The 27,414-nt window shown below is 38.1% G+C and overlaps 1 protein-coding gene across 1 annotated transcript in view; it reads right to left on the reverse strand.

Moving 5' to 3' along the window:
• Positions 1–27,414, reverse strand: part of PPP3R1 (protein phosphatase 3 regulatory subunit B, alpha) — a 53,413-nt gene that overhangs the window by 25,438 nt on the left and 561 nt on the right. The window lies entirely within an intron of this gene.

A 27,414-nucleotide genomic window follows, 5' to 3' on the forward strand; every position in this document is an offset into this window, starting at 1 on the left:
TGTTAAGAAAACAAAGACCTGTTATTATTTATACCTGCAATGAAACAATTTTCTGTGTGCTGTGCAACTGAAATAGGAAAAGTATTACTAGGAAGGTAGACCCAACGCAAGACAGCCAGCCACTTGGACTCCATAGTTTTCTTTTCATGAGAAGTCTTAGCTCATGGATAAACTCTAAGTTACTATAATCTGCCTGAATTCCTACTTTACAAAAATTTTACTTAAGGAAAAAATACCCCAGAAAAACTACAGACCTGACCCAATGCCTACACTGAACAATTCTTGATGACTGGGTCCAGGGAGATCAAGTAGCTTGTAGAAGATCAACCATTTGGTTAATGGAACCAGGAGTAGTTCTAAATCTAAGACTGTATAAATTCCAAGTATAACAATCTTACATGAGGTAAATATCAAGAACTTTTAAAAAAGTCTACAGAATTTAAAGTAATATAAATTTAAATTTTAATGTTCAGTAATGAAACTGAGTATAGCATGCATCCCACACCCCGTCTGTCTAACCTTGACCCTGTCTGGCAGTACGTGTACAACAGGATTAACATTGAAATGTTTGAATATACTTACAAATCCTAAGAAGTTATTGAATACAGCCTGAAATACCATTTTAGTCTGGCTGGCTAGTTTTTAAACTCCTAAATTACCTCTTATTCTGAGTAAACGTAAAGTCTAAGAAAAGTTTATCAGTAAATTGGCATCTTCAATTCTTATCTTGTTGCCAATACTTAGTCTTTCCCTTGAAAACTAAAGCAGATAATTTTCCAGAACTGCTTAACCTAATTTTATGCCACTTTATATACCAAATACATATTAAAATAAAGATAGAAGTAGCAAACATTAATAAAATGACATTATTAATGAGCAGAGATGGAGTTCTAAAAAGATTGAAAAAGATATACCACACAAATAATAATCAAAAGAAAGACTGGCTGGTAATAACGGCCAATGTAGAATCTAGAAAAAAGAATGTTACCAGGGATAAGACTATTCTATAACTTTAAAAGAGTCAGTTCTTTAGGAAGATGTAACAATCCTACATGTATTCTGATACATAATAGGAAACATATTTCATCCTCATCCATTTCTAGCACAGAGCTCCTCAGAATTTCTTAAGTGAGGAGAGCTATAAAGGTGCCTTGTTATGTTAAATGAGGTGACTTGGGCAAGGACCTAACGATAGGGTCTAGTTGCCAGGAGAGCCAATCATGTGATCAGAGGTTGGAACTTTTAGTCCCACCACCTAATCTCTGGGGGAGAGAGAGGGGCTGAAGGTTGAACCATTCATCAATGGCCAGTGATGTAATCAATCATGCCTATGTAATGAAGCTTCCGGAAAAAAATCAAAAAGACGGGATGGAGAGCTGGGCTTGTGAGCACTGTAGATGCAGGAAGAGTGGAACACCTGGAGAGGGCATGGAAGCTCCCCACACATCTCTTCCATCTGGCTGTTCCTGAGTTGCATCCTTTTGTAATAAGCCAGTGATTTAGTAAGTAAAATGTTCTCTGAGTTCTGAGAGCTGCACCAACAAATTAATCAAACCCAAGGAGGGAGCTATTGGAACCTCCAATCTATAACTAGCTGGTCAGAACCTCAGGTGACAACCTGAACTTGCAACTGGAATCTAAACAAGGAAGGGAAGATCCTGCAGGACTGAGCTCTTAACCTGTGCAATCTAATGTTATCTCTAGACAGACACTGTCAGAATTGAGTTGAATTCTGTAGGACACCCAGCTGGCAACTGAGAATTCTGTGAATGTACAGAGGAAAGCCACACACACAGACACATACACACTGTGTCCCAGAACCCTTTTATATGTAGTTATCCCTCAGTATAGATAGATAGATAGATAGATAGATAGATAGATAGATAGATAGATAGATAGATAGATAGATAGACAGACAGACAGACAGACAGACAGAAAAATAGATAGATAGATAGACAGATAGATGGAAGAATTTGAAACCTGAGATACGAAGTGTTGCTGAAAATGTAGAACAAATGGCTATGTCCTATAGAATTCTAGGATGGCCTTCTGAAATTCCCAGCCCCTGGTATACAAACATTTCTCTCCCACTTATTCAAACATTAATTTAGGGACTGCTGCAGAGATTTTGTACGTGTAATTAAGGTTCCAAATCAGTTGACCTTAGGATAAGATTGCTCAGGTGGGCCTGTTGTAATCTTAAGAGCCTTCTGAAAGGGGAAAGGGGAAGTCAGAGATTCAAAACATGAGAAGAATTCAACACAAGGGAGATGGCAAAGAACTGAATTCAGCCAACAACCTAAATGAGCTCACAAACAGAATCTTCCCCAAACCCTCCAGATGCTGATGTCGTCTGGCTGATACCTAGATTTCACCTTGTGGTCTCTGGAGACCCTATGCTAAGTTTCTAACCTGCAGAACTATGAAATAATAAATAGGCGCTCTTTTAAGCTACTAGGTTTATGGTTATTTGTTACACAGCAGTAGAAAGCTAACGCCCAGACATACAGTATATGTATCTAAACAGAAATGCTGACATACCAAGTGGTGGTGAAAATGTAGAGCAATTGAAATTTTTATACATTGCTAGTTAGGATCTCAAATGAAAACATGTGCACACAAAGGCTTATGTCCACAGAAGCTTCACTGTCAACAGCCTAAACAAGAAACAACCTAAATGTTCAACAACTATCAGATAAACTGTATTGTATCCAAACAACAGAGTACTACTCAGTAATGAACAGGGAACACTACTGATAACACACAACATAAACAAATCTCAAAAGCCATGTTATGTAAAAGAAGCCAGATACAAAAAGTTACATGGCACAAGATTCCATTCATAAATTCCATGTATAAAGGTAAACAATAGTTACCTAAAAATCGGGGTTGTGGCAGGGGGATGAATGCAAAGGGGTACCAGGTAGCATTTTGGGGTGACGGAATCTTGATTGTGGTGGTGCTTAAAAAACTACACACATTTGTCAAGACACATTAAATGTACATGTAAAATTGGTACTTTATTATATGAAAAGTTATAGCTCAATAAAGCTGAATTTTAAAACTCAGTAAGAAGCCCCAGATTTAATAAAATTGCTTCATAGCACATAAATTTGTCTCTAGTTAAGAAAGACAAAAATGTTATCACTTAAAAAATAATAGTTTCCTATCATACTATTGTTCACAGTTCAAAAGCTACACAGATTTTTTTTATAAGATATATATGCATTCCTAGTTAGCAAATTCATACATATTTTTCAGATTAATCTTACAGTTTCAGAGAAACCAGAAACTATTTATAGTAATCTTGACCATTATAATTCTTTCACCCTTTATTTAGTCCCTTTCTCAGATTTTAAAGCCCATGAAGGCAGCAACTGTCTCATTTGTCTTTTGATATCCCTTGCCAGATTTAACATTATCCTAAATTTATTCAAGGAAGCATTTTATAGGTACATGTAAAAAGCTAGATAGCCTTAAGGAACTTGGTTTAAGTGGAATTTTAAGCATCAGTGCATTGAACAGTGAGCCTGTCACTTCAAAGAAAATTACTGACATGTGAAACACAAAAAAATAGAAAACCTCAGCAAAGAAACAGGATATAAAGACAAATTGAATGGTAATTGTAGACCTGAAAACCAGTAACTGATTCAGTAGCACAATGAGTGAACTCAACAGCAGAATAGAACAGAGAAAAGAATCAGTAAAGTGGAAGACAGAGCAAAAGAAATTACCCAGTCTGAACAATAGAAAGAAAATAGACTGAAAAAATAATCCACAGAGCCTCAGGGAACTGTGGGATTATAAACTTGTTTTATACTTCAGAAAATAAAGAGCATTTGTTTTAGAAGTTATTAATACGGTCAGTGACTTTTGTCCTAGGAAAAAAACCTGATTTTGTTTTAACAATTATATTAACAGTAGGAAGCTAGCAAGCCTTGCCTTTCAGCAGATAAAGGCACTAGATTCTTTTTCAAGTCGACATTATTCAGAATTTTAAAATTTTTATTACAATTATCAATTTTAGTATATATTAAATCAGTAGGAGTAGGGAAATATTTTCTAAAGAAACTTTCTGGCAAAAAAATGAAGAAAATATTTTTGGATCTCTTTTATGTCGTATTGTTTAGAGTTACTTTGATCTTAAAAGTGTCAAGATGTGAGAGAATAAGAATAAATTTTATAGATGCACACTGTAAAGTTTAGAATATTTTCAAGGGGCATGCTGTCAGAATATTTAGACATTTATCTTTATCTAGCAGACTTTAAGAGGTGACAGCACTGTCTTATTTGGTTACAAGCTCTCTTTGTGAACTATAAATATTATTTCAGTTTTAAAGTACTGCTTGCTTATGTGAGGTGCATATAAATGCTTAACAGATACTCAGTATAAAAAGCAGGCAGCAAGGAAAGTGAAAATCTAAAGCTCTTTAATAACTGGACATTTGTGAATCTGAGTCTCCCAATATATCACTAAGCATAAGGTAGGTTTTTATAACTGTTCCTTATCCAAACTGAGTAAATTCCCCCTAAATATCTTTTTCTTAGTTTCTTTTTTTTCCCCCCAAATCATAAAGGGGTCCTGAATTTTATCAAATGCTTTTTCTCCATCAACTTATATGCCCATGTGATGATTCTTCTTTAGCATGGTAATACAGTGAATTATATTAGTTGATTTTCAAATAGTGAAGCAGTCCTGCATCCCTGCAATGAACCATTCATGGCTGTTTTTTTTTTTTTTTAAACATATCGCTTAATTATAGTTGCTTATATTTTGTCTAGGATTTTTGCATCTACATTGATAGGAGAATACTGATCTATACTTATCTTTTTTGTACAGTGTTTATTTTTGCATTGAGATGATAGGGCTATTTAAGTTACTTATTTCATATTGGGTGAGGTGTGGTGGTTGGTATTTTTCAAAAAACTGGTCCATCGCATCAAAGTTGCCAAATTTACATATACAGAGTTGTTCACAGTAGTCCCTTTTTATCTTTCTCGTATCTGCAGGGTCCATGGTGATACCTTCTATCTCACTCCTGATCCTGATCATTTGTTTTTGACTTTACTTCTCTCTGTCTTGCTAGAAGTTTGTCAACTTATTGATCTTTTTGAAGAACCAGCTCCTTCTCTCATTTATTTTTTTCTGTTGTTTTTCTGTTTTCAATTTCAATGATTTCTGCTTTTATCTTTATTTCCTTCCCTGGGTAGATTCCTTCTCTTTCTGGTTCATGAGGCAGGGGCACAGATTACTGACTCAAAATTCAGTCTTCATTTTTAAACCATGCACTTAGTGCTAAAAACTTCCCTCTCAGCACAGGTGACAACATATTCTCTTAATTTTCTTTCATCTGAGAATGTCTTATTTTCTCTTTCATTCCAGAAGGATGTCTTCTCTGGATACAGGGTTTGGGGCTGGCATTTCTTTTCTTTCAGCACTGAAAAAATGCGTAATTTCCTCTTGACTTCCATGGTTTCTGATGAGAAAGCTGTTATTTAAACTGTTTTTCCCATCTATATCAAGTGACACTTTTCTTGTGCTGGTTTCAACATTTACCTGTCTTTAGTTTTTAAAAGCTTGACTTTGCACGGTCTTGCTGTAGATTTTTATACGTTCATCTTGTTTAATGTTCACTCAGTTTCTTGAATCTACAGATTATATTTTTGCCAAATTCAGGAAATTTTTCAGCCCATATTTCCTTAAGTACTTTTTCAACACTGTCCTCTTTCTTCCTCTCCTGGGAATCCAATGGCACAAGTGTTAAGTCATTTTTTATAATCCCACAGTTCCCTGAGGCTCTGTGGATTACTTTTTTCAGTCTGTTTCCTATTTCTATTTCTATTGGGTAATTTCTTTTGTTCTGTCTTCCAGTTTACTGATTCTTCTCTCTTTGTTTTGTTCTGCTGTTGATTCACTTGCTGTGCCACTGTATCAGTAAATGGTTTTCAGTTCTAAAATTATCATTTGATACATCTTTATATCTTCTATTTCTTTGGGGAGGTTTTCTGTTTTTTCATGTGTCACCTGTCATCTTCCTTGAAGTGACAGGCTCACAGCTCATTTTTGAGAAAATGATGTCTGCCAAATACTCAAGTGTGAATGACCAGATTGTGTCAGTTGTTTTCAAGAAATTTTGATCTTCTATGAAAAAGACAGTTCAGCTTATAAATCACCTAAGTACTTGCTTGTTTTCCCTTAAAACAACCATCATCCATCGTAACTTCAGTTATGCAGAAGTGACTTATACTTAACAATCCAATACAGGAACAGAACCAATAGACTATGGATCGATTCTGTTTGTTCTAATATTCTATTATGGTTCCATAATAATAGTCTATATTACTCCATAATATGTAAATATATCCCAAGAGCATTCTTTATAGAAAAAATAATCCTGGACCATGTGCTGTATTCAACAGCCATTTCTCTCACTAGTGCACTTCAAACCGGAACAATTCTTCAGTTTGTTTAGGTCCTTCGTGACTGACATTTGGCCAGTTACTTCAAGGACAGTCCCTCAGTAGGTTTACCTAATGTCTCCTCATGATTAAATTCAGGTTATGCCTTTCTGGCAAAATACTACAGAGGCGGTAATGTGCTCTTCCCAGACATTAGGAACCAGGTACTGTTGATTCTTCTCATTACTGGTAATGTTAACTTGGATCACTCAGATAAGGGCAGCCAGATTCCTCCACTGTAAAGTTACATTTTCCCCTCTGCATTTAATCCACATCTTGTGGGAAGATGTTTTTAGACTATGTAAATATCCGAGTTACTCCTCAAACTCCCCCCTACTCATTTTAACATCCACTGATGATTCCTGTCTGAGTCAATTATATCATGACAGCTGCTGGGATGGCCAGCCTCTAAGATGACTCCCCACTCCTGATAGTCACAGCCTGGTATAATCCTCTTCCCTTGTGGCACTTGCTTTTAACCAACAGAGCATGACAAAATCAAGGCAATATCACTTTGCGATTAGATTACAGAAGGCGGTGACTTCTATCTTGCTGACAAGTCTCTGTCTACAAACTTCTCGGCCTGCACGCTTTCATGAAACCCACATAACAAGAAACATAGTGGGACTTCCAGCCAGCAGCCCACAGGGAACTGAATGCTGCCAGCAACCAGTGAAGGAGTGTGGATGTAGATCCTTCCCCAATAAAGTATTCAGATGGGACCACAAATCCCAGGCTAATGCCTTCATTTCAGCCTTCTGAGTGACCATGAAGCAGAGAACACAGTTAAGCCCAGAGAAATGTGAAATAATAAATGTGTGTTATTTTAAGCCACTACACTTTGGGGTAATTTGTTACGGGGCAGTAGGTAACTGATACAATTGCCATATGGTAGCTTTCTAACTCCATCATTCCTTCAACATTTTTCACTTAGCTTCCTCCTGCAGGGAAAGGATTTCCTTTCTCCTCCATTTCTATACGTACTTATGTATTTCAGTGTGGACTTACAGCTTTTATTTCAATGGGTGTTAATATTTTATCATCATTATCTAACTTGATGCTTAAATTATCTCACGTTTGGCCAGTGGGAGTCCCTCCCCTTCAGGCTGGCTCCTGCATCATTTTAATAAATTCCCATCATTCTATGGGCCCTCCTTACCTTCCGGCACAAGATGTTCTAGGCTTATATTGTACTTCCCCTGCCCCAGTCCTGAAATCAGCTATTTCTCCAAGGAGTCCTAGGTCCCTTCAGTGGAGAATGCTTAATGGTATCATTTGATAAAGAAGAGTTCTTAATTTTAATGCAGTCTAATTTATTCATCTCCTATTTTACACTATGACTAATTTGTAACACATCTGATCACTCTTTCACTGAGCTGTCTGAATATAACTTCAACTTCTATTATATGAATTTGTAGCTGTTTATGTATTGCTTTATTAATATTCTGAGGTATTTTTCTACATGTGAAGAATCTGCTATTTATACCCTTTAACACAAACATTAGCGAGGAGGAGGGGGAAATGCCCACCCATGTGTAATACAATATGGTAACTATCATCAGAGTATAAACACTGCAGATTCCCAGGTCCCCCAAACAATTTAGAAATTGTGGGGGGGGTCTATGGACATTCAGCCAGACATACCCAGCAAGTACAGAACCTAGGCTCAGGGGAAAGATCATGACTAGAGATACAATTCTGGAAATTATCAGCAGATAGTAGCCTTCCCCATTCAAGGAAGAGTTCACAAAAACTGGAAAATGAGACGAAAAATAGTAGAGTACTAACACTTAAAAAATTAGATGAGAAATTCATGAAAAACATAGAAAATTATTAAATACAGAATCAGTAGAATATGGTTCTATTCTAATAATTTAATATTCTATTATGGCTTTATCTTAATTATATTATTCTGTAATGTTTTCACAAACTATAATAGAACACATGTAGTGTTATGGTTCTATTATAGATCACATTCTTACATGGTTCTAGAAATCACATAAGGAAAAAATTTAAGGAGGGAGTAAAAAGTCACAAAAGGAACAAACATCAATTACTACCATCTTGGGAGGTAGGTTCAGACTTTACACAAGTCATATTATTAAAAGCAAGGGGTAACTTTAGTTTGATCAGTAACAGCTCTAAGTCACGCAGATTGCTATACTAAGAGTAATTACCAAAACCAGCCCTACAGAACTATCTCTGAAATTATCTTAAGGGGTTGAATTTTCTTAATGATCTGCTGATTTACTATAACGTACAATTGTAAGTACTTCTGTATTATTAATGACTGCACACTGATGGACCACATGATTCTGGGTCTGCCTCCCTCAGAGAAAAATATATTCTGAGTAGTCCCACAGCTACTGTGGCTGTTGGGAATGGGAAAAGAGTCTATCTTAACTAAGACCTAAATTAAATGCAAAAAGGAGATGTTTCCACATATGAGCTGTTTCCCACTATGTTATGTCACTACATGGCAAGCTCCGTGATAGCAAAGCACTTGTTTTTTCACTATTCTTGAGTTCATGATACATAGAAAATACTTAATAAGATTCCTGAATTATCACTAAAATATGTCACTGTAAATCTTTAAGTAAACTTTTTTGTTATTTCTTTGGAAAAATGTACTGAGTTCCAAACAACTGGTATATGAACCTTAAATACAGTCCATTTGCCAATTAATCTTCTTTATTCCAACCCACAATGTTTCCAGGAATGAGGCTCCCAACATTTAAGCAAACTCTCATAAGTGAGCATTTGTCCAAAAAGGTAAGAACGGTATCTTACGAAGTACTTAACACACTCAAAGCAATTAATAAAACCAAAGATTCAAGGATACAATTTCATTTCCAAAGGTATAAGATATCTTTTGAGTAGCAACAGACACATGACACAAAAAACAAAACAAAACAAACCCCACTGGCTTTCTTATCTAGTTTTATTCTAACAATAAAATTACTTTTCTTCCAATTAAGGCAATTTACGTAAAGCTCTAAAATCCTTCAGACACTTCAGATGTACTTACCTAAATTTCAGTAACTACTTTAGTTCAAACTAAACATGCAACACAATAAACATTACTTTGTTAAGTTCTAATCAACTGTTTTAAAGGTAAAAACTGATGGATCTAGAACGTAATCTTTAAAAGCTTTGAAAGTTAACTTTATGGAATACCAAAAAAAAAAAAAATATATATATATATATATCATTTATTTATGTGCTGTGTACTCTGTTAGAGTCTTTACATACATCATCTCATTTATCCTCCAAACCATCTTCTGGGTAAAAAGGGGTGTCATGGTTAAGCAGCTTGCACAAGACCACACAGCTGGTGGTAGAAGAGATCAAACTGAGCTCCAACTCATATAATTCCCACAGTATTCCTATAAGTTTAATTAGGTCCCATTTGTTTATTTTTGCTTTTATTTCTATTGCCTGGGTAGACTGCCCTAGGAGAACACTGTTAAGATTTATGTCAGATAATATTTCGCCTATGTTCTCTTGTAAGAGATTTATAGTGTCTTATGTTGAAGTCTTTAAGCCATTTTGAGTTTATTTTTGTATATGGTGTGAGGGGGTGTTCTAACTTCATTGATTTACATGCAGGTAGCACAGTATTCTTACCAGCATGTCATGAAGTCACACCCTTTCTGCATTATACAAGAGATGCAGTAAACTAGTGAAACCATTTTCATTGCATCTTAGAACACTTAAATTCAAGTGGCTTGTCACCGCCAATTTACCCTGGCATAGCAACATAAAATGTGTTGTTCATGTATCTAACACAGTAGTAACAATCACAGAAACATGGCAATAAGAGGGTGTGAGATAGGTGGGGACAGCCGAGAAGAGGAGGAGTAAAGGGATGGAGAACACAGAGTATTTTCTATGCAAACTGTCCAGCAGCTTCTGGTAGGTAACAATACTAATTTGGTTAATTTCAAAACACACGCAATACCAAAACAAAACAGAAAACCCTAAAGGCATAGCATTTCCAATAATTATAATCGGAAAAAATTATCTCAGAGCAGAGGAAATAAAGTCCTAGCAGTGGAAGACTTATGGATTGTGGTAAGAGACCACCTTGACCACGGCCACAGAACACAGTTTTAGTAGAGGGAAATACACAGGATGGTAACTGGAGAGGGTTAAGGAAAAGCAGAGCAAGGGTGTACATAAAGACAAAGTGACAGTGGAACCTAGAGGGAAAATACAACAGAGGTACTTAAATTCTACATGAAAAACTGGAGTATCCAGAACGATGTCAGGTAATAATGAGAAGAAATAAAGCAGAGTTCAGTCAAACAGAAGAAAAATGATTTTGCAGAGGAAGTAAGTAGTAACAATTTATTAGGGATCAGGAAACTATAACCCCAGGACAAATCAAGCCTACCACCTCTTGGCTATTTTTTTAAATTGAGATACAATTGACATAAAATATTGTATTAGTTTCAGGTGTATAATATAATGATTCAATATTTGTATATATTGCAAAACAATCACCACAGTAAGTCTAGTTAGCACTCAACACCATACAGTGTTACAAAACTTCTTTTCTTGTGGTGAGAACCTTTAAAATCTACTCTCCCACCAACTTTCAAACATGCAACTTGTATTATTAACTAGAGTTACCATGCTGTACGTTACATCCCTATGACATTTTATAACTGGCACCAACTTTCAAACATGCAACTTGTATTATTAACTAGAGTTACCATGCTGTACGTTACATCCCTATGACATTTTATAACTGGAAGTTTACACCTTTTGACACATTTACCCATTTTCCCCACCCACCACTCCTTGCCTCCGGCAAACACCAAATGTTACGTGTTATCTGTACGTTTGGTTTTGGGGCTTTGTTTCTGTTTTTAAGATTCCACATGTAAGTGAGATCATACAGTACTTGTTTTTCTCTGACTTATTTCACTTAGCAAAATACCCTCGAGGTTTATCCAGGTTGTTGCAAATGGCAAGATTTCCTTCTTTTTTATGGCTAATATTCTATTGCATATGTGTGTATGTTTATATATAATATACATATAAACACAATTTCTTTACCCATCCATCCACCCATCCATCGATGGCTACTTAGGTTGCTCCCATGTCTTGACTACAGTAAATAATGCTGTAATGAATGGGGCTGTATATATCTTTTTGAGTTAGTTTATTTTTCACTTCCTTTGAATAAACAGTCAGAAAGTGGAATAGCTGGATCATATGATAGTTCTACTTTTAGTTTTTTGAGGAACCTCCATATTGTTTTCCAAAGAGGCTGCACCAATTTACATTCCTACCTGCTCAAGGGTTCCCCTTCCTCCAAATCTTTGTCAACACTTGTTATCTCGTCTTTTTGATAACAGCCACTCTAACCAGGGTAAGGTAATGTCTCACTGTGGTTTTGACTTGCACCTCCCTGACGATTAGAGATGCTGAGCATCTGTTCATGTGCCTGTTGGCCATCAGTGTATCTTCTTTGGAAAACTGTTGATTCAGATTCTCTGCCCATTTTTAATTCAGACTTTTTTTTTTTTGCTACTGAGTTGTATGAGTTCTTTATTTTTGATGTTAACTCCTTAACAGATACATGATTTGCAAATATTTTCTCCCATTTGGTAGGTTTCTTTTTCATTTTGTTGATGAGTTTTCTTTACTGTGCAGAAGCTTTTTAGTTTGATGTAGTCTCGCTTGTTTATTTTTGCTTTTGTTGCCTTTCTTTCCAGTGTCACATTCAAAACATCACCACCAAGACTGATATCAAGGAGCTTACCATCTATATTTTCTTCTAGGAATTTTATGACTTCAGGCCTTATGTTCAAGTCTTCAATTCATTTTGTGTCAGCTTCTGTGTATGGTGTAAGACAACAGTGCAGGTTTCCCAACACCATTTATTAAAGAGACTGTACTTTCTCCATTTTACATACTTGGTTCCTTTATCATAAATTAGTTGACCATATATGCATGAATTTATTTCTGGGCTATTCTGTTCCATTTATCTATGTGTCCGTTTTTATGCCAATACCATACTGTTTTGATTACTATAGCTTTGTAAGCATTTTTAAAATAATACCTTTACTAAGATAAAACTCATATACCATACAATTTATCTATCTAAAATGTACAACTCAAGGTGTTCAGTACATTCACAGAGCTATGCAGCCATTACCACAATTAACTTTAGAGCATTTTCTCTCTCTTTTTTTTTAAGATTTATCTTTTTTTCCCTTATTTAACTTATTTATTGGGGGGGATTAGGTTTATTTATTTATTTGTAGTGGAGGTACTGGGGATTGAACCCCAGGACCTCCTGCATGCTAAGCACACACTCTACTACTGAGCTCTACCTTCCCCCCTAAATTTAGAGCATTTTCACCACCCTCAAAAGAAAGCCCATATCCACTGGCAGTCACTACCATCTCCCTGTTTCACCCCAGCCCTAGGCAATCACTAATCTACTTTGCATGGTTGCCTATTCTGAACATTACATATTAATAGAATCATACAGTTCCTTTGCACTGGCTTCTTTTACTTGGCAGAATATTTTCAAGGCTCCTACACTTTGAAGCAAGAATCAATCCTTCACTTCTTTTTACTGCCAAAAAATGTTTCGTTGTATTGATATACCACATTTCATTTACCCATTCATCAGTTAATGCACATTTGGACTATTTCCATTCTTTTGGCTATTATGAATAATGCTGTTATGAACATCTATATCTACATTTTTTGTTTTACTTCTTGTGAGTATATACTTAGGAATGGAATTACTAGGTCTTATAGCAACTCACTGTTTAACATTTTGAGGAACTGTTTTCTAAAGCAGCTACAACACTTACATTTCCATCAACATTGTCAAGAGCATTCCAATTTCTCTACACCCTCAACAATACTTATCTGGTCTTTCAATTATAGCCATGCTAGAGGGTGTGAAATGGTTCCTGTAGCTTGATTTTCATTTCCCTAATGACTAGCAATGTTGGGCACCTTTTAATGTGCTTACTGGGCATTGGTTTATCTCCTCTGGAGAAATGTCTATCCAGATCCTTTGTCCATTTTTGTTTAAGCTGGATTGTCTTTTTATTGTTCATTGTAAAAATCTGTTATGTATTCTGGGTAGAAGTATCTTATCATATCTATGATTTGCAAAAATTTTCTACTATTCTATGGTTGTCTTTTCATTTTCTTGGTGTCCTTTGAAGCATAAAGTTAATTTTGATGATGTTCACTGTATTCTTTTTCTTTTGTCATTTGTGCTTTTAGAAAGAATTCACCACCTGCATTTATAAATTAAGTTTTACTGGAACAGAGCCATACTCATTTATTTATATATTGTCCATAGCTGCTTCAAGTCACAATGGCAGAGCTGAGTAAAGACTGTAAGGAGCACAGAGGCTAAAGTATTTACCCTCTGGCCCTTTACAGACAAGGTTTCCAACTCCTGGTCCAACACAATGCCAACACCTCCCATTCACACTAACTTGAACAGCTTTCCTTCCCTTCAAAGGGCTGCAAGGCGGATGATATCCTTTGGAAGCAAGCAGAATTTTGATTATGGTAAGCTAGGTACAGAAAATATTTGTGTTAAGAGGCTGACAACACCAGGAAATGGCTACGAATTGGTGAGGGAAGAGGTACAGTATAACATCAGAAGCTAAATATAATTTCCACTGCCAACATTTCCATCAAAAATCTGTGACTCTTGTTCAGAGTACCAAATAAAATACTGATGAGGTGGTTTCTACTGCTATAAGGCCCAGCCTCGGGTGATGTAAAGTAAGCTAGCCAGTTTCTAAGACCTTAACTGCCAGAATAAGGAACTTGGTCTTTTTCCAATATGTGAGAAACATGGTGGATACAAGACCTAAGAAAAAAATCCTCTTATGAGTCTTGCAGGAAAGCTTTTCCTCTCTAGTACAGACACTCGAGGAAGTGTTCCCTGCTCTTCTTCAGCCAGATGGTGGAGTCTGAAATTGTCACAGCCCTCTCCTGACACAGACAGCTTTACAGCAAACCAGACCCACATCTCTGATGAAAGTGATGAACTGCCAAACGGCCCTCTAACCCTCTGGCTCTGGGCTTCTTGTTTTGTGAAAATACATTCTTCATTATTTAAGCCACTTTTAGTTGGGAGGGCATTTTGTCACTTGCGATCCAAAACATTCTGATACATTTTCTACTTTGTCAACAAGTACACTACTGAACAGAGCTATACAGAAATTATAATGAAGTGATTATGAAACCTAGGTCTACCTAGAATGCTACATACTAGTTTTCCGTAGTTTGGTTTTTAAAAATTTAAACAGTATTTTGCACTTTATCAGGCATCTTAGATAACCACCTTACCCAGTAACCACCAGAATGCTAACTCAGGCAGTCCTGTGGCCCTTTTACGATATATACACACACAAATCTCCAAAAGAGGTCTTCCAATTCTACATCCCATGTTGGTTCCACCACATCACAGTGTATTTCACAGTATCAAATAAAAGTCATTAAAAGTAACATATTCAACAACAAATGATTACATTAGTTTCCAGCACTTAATTACTTGATATTATACTCTCTATTAGAGGAGTAATGTGACCAAAATGAATAATAAAATGTCCAAATAGCTGCTGTATGTTAGTAAGTTCAAAGTTGGCAAGCAGAGTGGCCAGAGAAGTCTAGCACCTTGCAGAAGCCCCACTGAAGCACTCATCATACTGTATATAAAATCTTCCCTCCATGTGCCTGACTCAATCTATGTCGTGAAGTCTTTAGAGTTATGTCTTTTTTCCTTTCATCTCTGCACCTAACACTATGTTCGATGTATGTAGTAGGTGAACATAAATGTTTGCTAAATTAAGAAATCAAAGATTTAGAGTCACAGTCCCCCCTTACCAGCTGTTAAGATAAATCAGCTTAAGTAAACAAAACTAACCATTATTTATAAATCAAATTTTACTTACTTATGAAAAAGTTTACTTACCATTTAGCAAATGAAAGTAACACTCTCACGTATAACTGACACTTTACTGAGACATGTAAAAAGAATCCTGAAGCATAAAAGAAGTCCTACAGCTTTCAGAATCAATAGCAGCTTCCTTTTTGGTAACTTTCCCCTTGTGCCTAACACACTTGTGCTTTCTATTCACAGGACTTTCAAAGACCTCTCTAGCCCTAGATGACACACAACTTAGTTCAGTTGTCCCTCTGATGGTTTCCCAAGCCAGAAGGACAACTGCCCACCTACCCATCCAGCATTTACATTTACATTCTATGACAGACACTACACAAGGAGCTGGCTTTACAGACATGAATAAAAACGCACACCCTGCCCTAGAGGAGCCCACAGCCTAGGAGGGGAGGCAACTAAACACAAGGGAATAGGGGATGTAGTATAATGAAAGCTACTTACAAATGGCCATTAATTTCTGGTGGGGGGGGGGTAAAAGGTGGGAAATGCCACTGGAACAGGATCTTGATGTTTGCCAGACAGAGAAAGGGGAAGGACACTGCAGATGGAAGAAAAAATACCTACAAAGGCACCAATAACTGAAAAATGATGCGGCGCTGGAAAACCAAGTAGTTTGAGTTGGTTATAGCATAAGCCTGGCTAGAAATGATGATCAAAACATGCGTGTCATGCAAAAGGAGTTTAAATTTTTAATTATAGAAGATACGGCATTGACTTTTAAGTAAGGTAGTGACACTAGATTTCCTTTTCAAAGACAAACTCTGGTGGCAGTATGGAAGACAGAATGAGGAAGAACCTGGAGCCAAAAGAGCAAAGCATTAAGCAGGCTATAGAAATAGTCCAGGTGAGAAATAAATGGAACTGCAATGATGTCAGTGGGAATGGGGATAAAGAAGAAGCTGATTCAAGAGACAGCTGGGGATCTAAACGACAGGACACATTTACTACAACATGGTACTTATGTTCCTGAAAAACTTCATGTTCTTAAAACTACACATTAAAACAAACAACAAAAACAAACAAACAAAAACTACACATTAAAAATACCACGGCTTGAGGAAAATAGCTGGAATCAAGATGTAATGGGGAAGAACAAATCAACCAGCCACACGCCCTCCTCTTTTACTTTAAAAGCCTGAATTCCAACTCGGGTAAGATGGTTCTTTGGGACACTAGTCTACCATCTTCTAGGTCTGCTGACTTTCCAAATAAAGGCACTGTCCCTTGTCCCAACACCTCATCTCTTGATTTACTGGTCTGTCGTGCACCCAGCAAGCAGTAGGAGACTGGATTCAGTGACAGTCTTAGTGGAGCTCAGACTCAGTAACAAAGATACCTAACACCTGTGCAACTCAAACCAGCGTACTAACAAAACCAGTGAAACTCCTAATAAGCATATTAACGCAGTTAAAGGTGTGCTAAGTAACTAACAAGCATGGCACTTTCTAAAGGCACAGGTCAAAGTACAGTTAACCCTGGGTATCCATGCGGATTGGTTCCAAGACCCGCCACACAGTCAGCCCTCCATATCCACAGTTCCACACCCACTGATTCAACCAACCCCAGCTCGTATAGTACGTGTATTTACTGAAAAAAAATCAGTATGTAAGTAAGTAGATCCACATAGTTCATAGATCCATACTGTTCAAGAGTTAACTGTAATAGAAAAAAATGTAAAGGGTATTTGAAGGTAAGATACAAAAACAAAGAAAAAATGCACAAACATCTGGGGGGAAATGTGCAATAAATTCTTCCAACACAGATAAATGGCCGAAATGAGCCAAGAGGAAGAGTGTGGTGTATGGAGAGCACACAGGACTGCATGCTTCAGGAGCTCACTGCTTTCAGCTATGTTAGTGTGTTTTTGATTCAGCTGCCACTTTTCAATGGCAAGGAGCATTAATATGCTAGAAACGTCATAAACACATTTTCCTCTTTATGGATAGTATGTGAGCCAGACAGGAAAGCCTCAGAAGTCCCTCGAGTGAGTGAGTGAGCCTCCCATCCCCAAACCAGGTCAGGCGGCGTTCCTGTGTTATCCTCTGTGAACGGGGACTGCTTAAGACTTCAGCAGCAGTGAAGGGGGGTAAAAGGTAGGCCAGGCTTTCAGATGGGAGTGAATGGACAAATACTGTTTCCATTAAGAAAAATTAGGTAATAGCGAAGCATGAATATGAGGATGATATAATGAACATGGTTTTAATTATGCCGACTTTGAGGTATCTTACAGACATCCTTATTTAGATAAATATTCAATAAGCAGTCAGATCTGCGGACTCGGGAAGAGGAGAAAGAAGTGGGCTGAAAATATGAATCACTGGTACACAGGAGATGATGGAACTTTGAGAATTAACAAAGAATTCATACATTCACTCGATTCACTCATTCAACAAGTATTTACTGAATCTGATCATCTGGAGGAGCCTATGCTGGCAGCGAGGAACGAGCAGCCACGACGCCCACTCTCATAAAACCCACATTGTATCACGGGCAGACAGAAAACCACCAAACACCTATAGAATGAATGAATCACGTGCCACAAAGACATAAAAGGTCCTAGAAGAGTGTAACATAAGCACATGGTCTGACCTGGCCCAGGGGTGGGAGACCCAGTTACTTGCTTGAGGGACTTCTGAGGCTTTCCAAACACAGCCTGTGCAAAAGGTTCTCATGGTAGAATAAACAGATGGAAGAATAAACATAGCATAAAGTGCTGCATAAAATGTAACAAGGTTGAAGGGGCGACAATATAGAGGGAAAGCAGAACATCGTGAAAGAAGCTGAAGTAAACAATAAGCAGAGCCAATGAAATCTATGGGCTATGGTAAGGATTTTAGTCTCTACAATAGGATTTTAAATAGGAAAAAGATACAATCATATTTAAGAGGACCGTGGGCCAAAGCCAGATGAGGGGCTAAGAACAAAGATTAAAAATGCTCAGAGAGACAGAGGAGCATCTAGCAGAAACGTTACAAAAGACAAAAGGAGAGAATTTGAAGAGTTCCCAACAAAGTCCAACATTACAAAGAAGTCAAGTAAGAAGAATGAAGAACCAAATACATTTCATGAGTATTTGCTGGATTGCCAGACACTCTCTACTGTCACCACAATCTGAGGTGCTGGGATTCCCATTTTGCACATCTGCTAAATGAGGTCTAGAGAGTTTACAGTATTTGTTCAAAGTCACATAGCTAGTAAATGGCAGAACCAGAATCTAAAGTCAGATCTTGCCAACTCCCAATCTCAGGCTGATCATTAGAAGATTACTACCAACACAAGAAGGTAAGGTGCAGTGACATGTGATGCATAATCATTCTGGACCAGCACGACCTAACAGACATTTATGCAACGATGGGAACGCTCCGTATCCGCACTAATGCAGGAACCACCAGCCACAAGCAGCTACTGAGCACCTGCAGGCACTGTGACTGAAGAACTGCATTCACAATTTTATTTCATTTTGATTCATTCAAATTATACTTTAAATAGCCACATGTTGCCAGCAGCTACTGAACTGGACATCACAGATCTAGACTGTCGTAAGCTGGAAAACAAGAAAATGAGCAAACACAGATGAGTCACAAGTATGATGGTTAAAAAAAAAAGTGACAGCTAGGCAGGAAGGCAGAGCTGAAGTAAGCCTATACATTCATAAATTCACTATCTGAAAAAGATAATTCTGAGTTAGTTTATAATTCATGAAATTCTACTTGTCAGGAAAATAGATACAACATAAGCACACATAAAATCACAGACTGCATTATTACCTATTAGCACATATTTTTCCTGACATTCTAATTTTTAGTAAAGACTGCCTTACAAGCAGATGATACTAGAGGATTCCAGCTAATTGCATGCCTATAATAGGAGACTGTGGCATCACACTCAGGAGGATATGAAAGAAAACCATCCCTGAAACTAGACAGATTAAGGACAAATAAATACAGTGCCAATAAACAGTTCCAATAATGCCAATGGTAAAGGTCTGATTCTCTTTGTGAGTTGCTATGCTTCACTCTCTTGTCCCTTGGTTTTAAACTGCATACCTAATTCTGACATACAAATAAAAATGAATTCTCTGCATTGTTTACAGAAGTCAAGAGACCTTGCTAGAGCACAGATGAATTTAATAATTCTCCCAAACGACGAGTCAAAGTGACATCTCATTTACAGAAATGTTCGCTGGGGCAGCAACAGGGCTACGGCGTGGCCCTCCCGATGGTACTTCCAAGAAAGGACTTCACCTGACAGAACAAAACTCGGAGGAGGTAACCTGTAAGAACCACGACTTGTTGAATTACCGGTACTAAATTTTAAAGAATTTCCTACAGAAATCTTCAAATGTTTGAAATATTTTTATAGACCAAGACTATAAAGACCAAAGACAAACCCAGACATGTTGACTAGTCACGTTTCATTTCAAAATTTTATCCCTGCACCACATCTATAGACTAGCTAGAATTACTGTCAATTCACGACCACAAAAGGGTGTTGGGGATGTCCCCAGAGCAAATTCAGAGGGAGAGAGTGGATCTGGACTGCTGAAGAAAAGGTTTATTTGGAAGAGTAAAAAGTCAGGAAGAAATTTTAACCTGGCAAGCTTGAGATAAATTAAGATGCCTTACCTACTACATTCCGAAGTTGTTTTCTTTTTAAGAAACTGTCACCCATTTGTTAATACTTAGTAAGGTGCTAAGTGGCAAAAATACGTAAGAAACATGTTCTAGTAATACATTATTTTCCGTAAGAGTAATTTCATAATACTGTCATAGTTCAGACCCTTGCTGAAGTACCAACATCAATCATCATGAAATTGCTACCTGATTAAAAAATTATGCTGATTTGTTTTTGACTCAATGCTCACGTCTAAAATATGGTTAAAAGTCTTGGAATAAAACTGACTGGAATAAGTAACCTAGAGCATGACATCATTAAAATCTCTTTAAGTCCGACCTTTGTAATCTTAATAAAAACTGAATTATAAAAGATTAATAAATCTACACACTGGCATAGGTTAAAAAAAAACCCACACATACAAAAAAAAAAAAAAAAAAAAACAAAACACCTCCTTGGAAGAGTATACAAGAAACTTAACAGTGATCAACAAGGAGAAAGGGTGGCCAGGAAAGTCTTATTTTCCATTTTATACCTTTCATTATGGTTTTATTTTTTTAAGTAACTGTATTTAATAGTGTGTTTAGAACTTTTAAAAAGTTTTAAGAATGTTCCTATATGACTACGTGTCTTCCTTATAATAAAACTCAAACTCAGAAAATAGTTCCTTTTAGACCTGTGCAATTTGATCAGAAGTTACCAACGCCAAGACTGACAAAATATTAAGCTCTTTTCTTATTAAAACTCCTATTTTCCTAGATTAATTTCCTGGGTCACTGACCCACTGTCGTCATCTCCTGATCCACCCACTATTTAATAATATTTACTTACTACCCTGCTGTCAACTCTTCCAAAATCGATACTATAATCTTTTCCATAACTCTTCACCCTCAACCTCACCCCATCTGCCTCAGCCTCAGCCTCAACTTCAGCGGATGATCTTGCCTCAGACTATCTCCAGATCTCTCTTACTGAGATGATTTTAGCCACCTAGTTTGAACTTCATTATTAAAACATCCACAGCCTACTCTCCTCACCCGGACTTTTCCCTCTTTTTTGCTGCCCCTGCTTTCCCTTTATCACCTCGAGGGCTCACTCTGTTCATCATCCTTTCTCCCAGCTCCCTCTCCTGGCTTCTCCTCTTATGAGTATCTCCTGTTCTAAAAACCCCAACTGTTAACCACTTGAATTAACTTCCTTTGTCCTTATTTCCATAAATGTCTCAAAAAGTGAACTGGCACTCGTTGCCTCCACCGTCTCCTCAGCACTTACTCCTTTATTTCACTTACTCCTCCACATTCCTTCTTCAAACACTGCTTAACATCTATCATGTATCAAGTATGCGGAATATAACAATGAAAAGACAAAGACAAAGGTTCTGCAGAGTTGACATTCCTTTGCAATCTTATTTGCATTACCTAGGACTTAAACTGAAGTTACTGTCTTGAAGATTATGGCCTCAATAACAGTTTTCACTTTTGCCTCCTTCTCTTCCATGTTAATGGGTGAGAAAAACCTCTCTTCTTGTCTAAGGAGACTCATACCTTCCTCCGTCCCTCCCTCCCTCCATCCTCCTACCTCCCCAGGGCTCTCAAACTAGTAACAATTCCATCCATTCCCTTTGAATCTACAACTGCTCCTGCTTTCCTGGCTTGTACCCTTAACTCCCAAAATAAATTCTTCCTCAAACCTTAATGTATTCTAACTTGCACCGTCTCTCCCTCCAGTCAAAGCTTACGGGAACAGTCTACACTCAATCTCTGGCCACCCATTTATTCCTCAACTCACAGCATCCGGGCTTTCCTTGCTACCAGTACAAAATGGTGATTTTCTGTACTATTGCCGAAGTCCCCAAACTCTCCTGATCTCTCCAAAGACACTTTGATCTTCTTCTCTTTCCTGAGCTCTGCAAAATCTAGACACTGCTGATTCCTTCAAATAGGATATCACTCTGCTAATTTTCCAACTGTCTCTCTGGCTATTTATTCTCAGACAACATTCACAGGTTCCTCATCTTCCACCTGCCCCTTAATGCAGTGTTATTTTGGGCTTGTCCTCTTTTTATTTTATATTCTTTCTCTACAGAATTTCATCCAGTTTCATGGCTTCAACTACTACCTAAAACATATACACACAACGCTCAAATCTTTAATCTAAGCCCAGATTTCTTCAATTACCTGTCGGCAATATCCACCTAGATGGCCCATGACTACTTTTCAATTCACCATGACCGAAACAGAAATCATCACTCCTCCAAATCCTCTCCTCCGGCATCTCCCAATCAGAGAATGTACACCTAACAAGGTCCCAGATGATCCTTGTGCTGCTAGTTCGGGATCCACATCCTGAGAATCACTGCTTAAGCTTATGCTGCCTCCTCCTACTTCCAGGCTATCAGGTTCCCGCTGCTCTCACAGAGGCCACGATGTCTATGCAGCAGGCATTGTTAATATTTCACAGCACTCGATCCTACTGAACTTAGACTCTTGCAATACAGCATTCCAAGCATGAATTGCCAAATGATAAGGAAACACTAGAGATGAAACAAGTCACCCCAGCAAACTGGAAGTTTCTTGAGACCGGGACAGCATTTCCCATGCATCCCCAGAATAAGACCTTACCCAAGTACACAGGTGCTCAATAAATATTCGCTCAATGGATGACACTATTACCTACCCAGTCACCCATGCCAGAAGCCACAGCAGGACTCAACCCTTCCCCATAACCCAAGTCACCAAGTCCTATCCTCTGCCTCCTAAACATGCCTCATACCTGGCCCTTCCTCTCCATCCACACTGTTACTACATTCTTTAAGGTCCTTATTTCTCACATTATTGTAATAATTTAACTGGTCCCCTTGTCTAGATCCATCTATCCTATTTTATCCACACGGCCATCAGATTGATTTCTCTCAAAAGGTAAATGAGACAATGCCATTCTCTGGTTTAAAAACAGTACCTTCCCACAGGCTTTAGGGCCAAAAATGTTAATTCCTTCATATGCTATGCAAACCCTTCTACAATCTTGCCTCATTCTGCCTGACCACCTTCTCTCTCCATTCTGCCCTAATCCCCTACCCTCCAGCCATGCTCTGTATCCGTGCCTCAGTGGCTTTAAACAGAAAGCTTTCCACCCAGACCGCCTTTCCTGCTGGCTAATACTCACCCTTTTAAGACTCAGCTCAGGCACCAGCTCTTTCAGGAAGCTTTCTCTGAATGACATTCCCCTCTCTTTTCCATCCCCAGTTTGGATTAAGTCTCTTCCCTGCCATGTGCTCTTACAGAACCCCATGTTTAGTTTGTTAACAGCACATACCACACTGCTTAATAACTGTCTTATTTGCCTACTTGATTAAACTCCTTGGAAACTACAATTATGTCTTCTGTTTGTATAGTCAGTGTCTGGTATATCAACAGATGCTCAACTAAAATTTAAATAGATACATTTCATGCTATTCTCTAAACAATGGTTCTTAAAATTCAGCATGTAACAGAACTGCCTGGAAGACATACAAATCTAGACCGTTTGGCTGCATTCCTAGAGTTTCAGATTTAGCTGGTCCAGGGTGGGACTTAGCAAGTTCCCAGATGATGCTGATGCTGCCAGTCCAGGAACCACACTTTAAGTGTCAGTGCGCCAAAGGTATCTTCTCTTCCTAGCTCTGGGATTTAAAGAACCTTTTCCTAGCTGCTTCCAACTCTGCCTCTGGCAATCCTAATGATCTTTTTAGACCCAGCTCAATTGTCACCTCCTTCTTAAAACGTTCCCTAATCCCAAATGAAGCTGATCTTGCTCTTTCCTCAATTTCTAACCGGCTTTGTGATTATCATTCATATGGTAACTCATGCTAACTTATTTCACACCTATTGGCATTGGTCTTAGGTCTCTCCTTAAATGAAGGTAGGAGACCTGCCTTAATCATCGCAGTATGCTCCATGACCGAGCACAGTCACCAGTGAAGAGCGGAGGGAATCTGCAAGTATTTGCTGATGGGAACGGACCCGCTGCTGGCCCAGCCTCTGGGCCCGCAGTCTGTCTGACTTGCCCGGTCCTCCTGGCCCAGGCCGACGTCTCACTGCCGCGCACTTCTGCTGCCTTTCTACCTTCGACACATGCCTGATCCTCCCACACTTGTCTGCCCCTCCCTCACTGCTGACTGACCCTTAGTCAGCTTCTTAACCTTGTGCTCTGAACCTTTTTAATTTTCTCATCCACTACGGGACATAATAAGTGGAGAAATTTTCACCTCATGGCTGATGTGAATTTTAATTCTGTTGGCCATAAGAGAGGTTTCTTGCCCCCCCTTTTTTTAGTAGCCTTTCTTGGTCACAGAATCTAAACTAAAATATGCTGTGTACAGCTCCAAATGCAGTTATTGTAGACAGCAATGTGTTTTGGGTTCTATTTATGGGCGTGGAGATAATTTTAATAAAAAACTTAAAAACACAAAAACATGAAAAGGTCATTTCTGAAATCTAAGGTTGCCCTAAAAAAATAAAATTTAAAAGAATAACTAATTATTTATGCACAATATATGTATATGCATCCAGAACAAAATCTGTATTACCTATTTCAAGAAAAATAGAAAATCACCTGATCATAGTTCTAAATTATACCAAGAACAGCAAAAACTGTATCTGATACATGAAAAGAGAACTACGTTTCTAAAAATGCCTTTACAAAATTCACTCTTTCAGGAATTACTCAAAGTTTCTAAAAATGCCTTTGCAAAATTCACTCTTTCAGGAATTACTCAAAGTTTCTAAAAATGCCTTTGCAAAATTCACTCTTACAGGAATTACTCAAAGACCGATCTAACCAAACATTCTACTTCATTATTATTTTCTTTTTCTACCTCTGCATGTCAGTAACACTGAAGTACCTATCTAAAACTATACGCACCTAACTAGGTATGTGACAATTCTTCTCTAGGTATTTCAACAAATAAACGTCTATTTCTTCGTTTAACCATAGACAGCAGACTATTAATGGTTCAAGGAAAATTCTTAGGAGCTCAGTACTCAATTTTTACATACATATCTATAATGTTCAGCTCACTTGCTTCAACAGTTTAAAACTCAAATAGAGATGAAGGGAGGGAATGACATAACTCTCGGAGGGTAAAAAAAAAAAAAAGAATGCTTTTAAGGTAGCAACTAAAATTAATACCTGTCAAAAAAGATTCTTGATAGGTTTAATTCATTCTTATAAGCCTTTTTACTTTCCCCTTACTTGAATTAATTACTGATATTCATAAATTAAAATCTGTTGATAAAAATTTAAGTATTTTCATGATACCTAGTAAGAGTTATAAAGATTTTCCAAAGGGAGTGAAAGTTTTCAGAACCATATGCTCAATTAACAAAAGTGAAACCAGATCACTCCAAAGTCCAATTTATTTGAGTTAATCAGTATTCCATATGGCACAGTTGAGCCATAGGTATGGTCTTGATATTTTCCAACCAGTGCTATATTCAGCAGACCAAAATAGTCCTTAAAGTTGAGAAGCTACTGTCACAAATTATGACCTGAAATGGTACTGAGGGGACGGTAGCAAAAAAGAGCCAAGAGTGAATTAGAAAATAAATACTAAAAAGGAAACTGAAAAGAAGGGGGAAATAATGACCTGGAAGAAAACAAAATCATATGGTAATTCGAGAATATTTTTCAAAGATAAATAAACATTTGAGTACTGGGAAGGTAAATTTAGGAGCTAGAAGAGGATTTCCCAAAGTCAGCCTGTTGTTCAAAAAAAAAAGGTGGGAGCAGGGAGCTGGGAGGATGAACCACAGGGGGAAAAAATCTATTTGGAAACCAGATCATTCTCCTATATACTACATAAACAAGGCTAGACCACTGTTCCTCAAAATGTATCACTTATAAACACAGTTAAAACCATTCACTGCAATGGACACAGATCTTCAAGATCCTGACCTTCCGGTAAGATACACGTATAAGAAGTTTTATTAAAGCCCTAATAGTGTAATTCATAACTCTAAAAGATTATGTTCAAAAAGAGAGAGACCGTACTATGAGTGGCTCTGATCTAACCTGTTTTCTGTAATAGCATGGAAAAGCTTAAGTTTTGACTCTGAAGGCCAAAATTGTCTCTGGGGTGCCTCCCAAGTTGACAGGGAAAAAACCCCTCTACATATCAAAATCAGTATTCATTTATTAAGTCTGCTCCTAATCTGGATTTTAAGTACACTAATAAGTGCACTTAATCATTTGTCCTGTATCTTAAATACAAGCTGACTTGACTAATTTCACTTTCTTCCCTCACAACCGCACCAAACTGATCTCAGGTTGCAATCAACAGAATTTCTCTCTTCCCTCACCCACCGCGCTGTTGTGAAATACTTAAATTCTACATAGAAGGTGAAATACGACACAATTAAAAGGTGCAAGAAATTACTCAACGCCAAGCCATCTGTCGAAAAATCTTCGGACAACTGTTTAAAGCCTTTTAGAAAAAGCCGAGCCACCGAATCACATGTTCGGATACCTGATACATACGAAAAAGCACTGCAAACTTTTTCTACCGTGCACACAATTCTTGATCACAAGAGGAAACTACACCGGCTACCCGGAGCGAGAGAAGCGGTAAGGTAACAGGCTAAAAGGGCGTCGTTGATTTCTTGGCTACGGTGACAGAGGCGGGAGACACACCCCTAGCGTCGGTCTGAAACACTACAGCAGTGAATTCTACCTAGGGATTAATGTGAGGGTAAGGAAAGACAAATTTAAATCGCCATGATTCAAAAACAAGCAGCCCAGGAGCGACTTAGGAAGGTAACAAAGAAAACGAAAAACCTCAGGCTGTAAGTAAGCATTAAAAAACAAGTATCCCCGTCTCTCACGAACCGACTTAACCATGTTTTCATGAATCTACACCTTGGACCTTCCCGGTTCGCCACTGCAGAGAGAAAAGCAGCAGCGGAAAAAAACAAAAACAAGAACAAAAACAACCCGTAAGGTTGCAAACAGCAATGAAATAAACACGAACGGAGAGGGGGAAGTAAGTGGCAGGATTCCTGTCAAGACTCATCGCTTGAAAATAGAGCGTGAGTGGGAGAGAGAGCAGCTCCGAAGAGAAAGTGGGTCTTATATAAAAGGCCATTTGCCACATATGATTTCCATAGGATTCCGGAATCTCCCCGAACTTGAGAGAGTGAGTCTGGGGGTGCCGGGGGCTCCACGTGGGGGAGAGTCCGGAGGGAAGTAACGCGGGCCGACCAGGGGACAGTCCCCGGCGGACGGCCGGGGCAGCAGGGGTCGAGGCCCGGGCGGAATCCCGGCGGGCGCGGGGGGAGGGGGCGGAGGGGCGCCCCGCGGAGGCCCGGGGGCGGGCGCGGGGGCCCCCGCCATGCTGTCAATCGGCC

The sequence above is a fragment of the Camelus ferus genome, chromosome 15 (genome assembly GCF_009834535.1).
Source record: "Camelus ferus isolate YT-003-E chromosome 15, BCGSAC_Cfer_1.0, whole genome shotgun sequence".
In the NCBI taxonomy this organism is placed as follows: Eukaryota; Metazoa; Chordata; class Mammalia; order Artiodactyla; family Camelidae; genus Camelus; species Camelus ferus.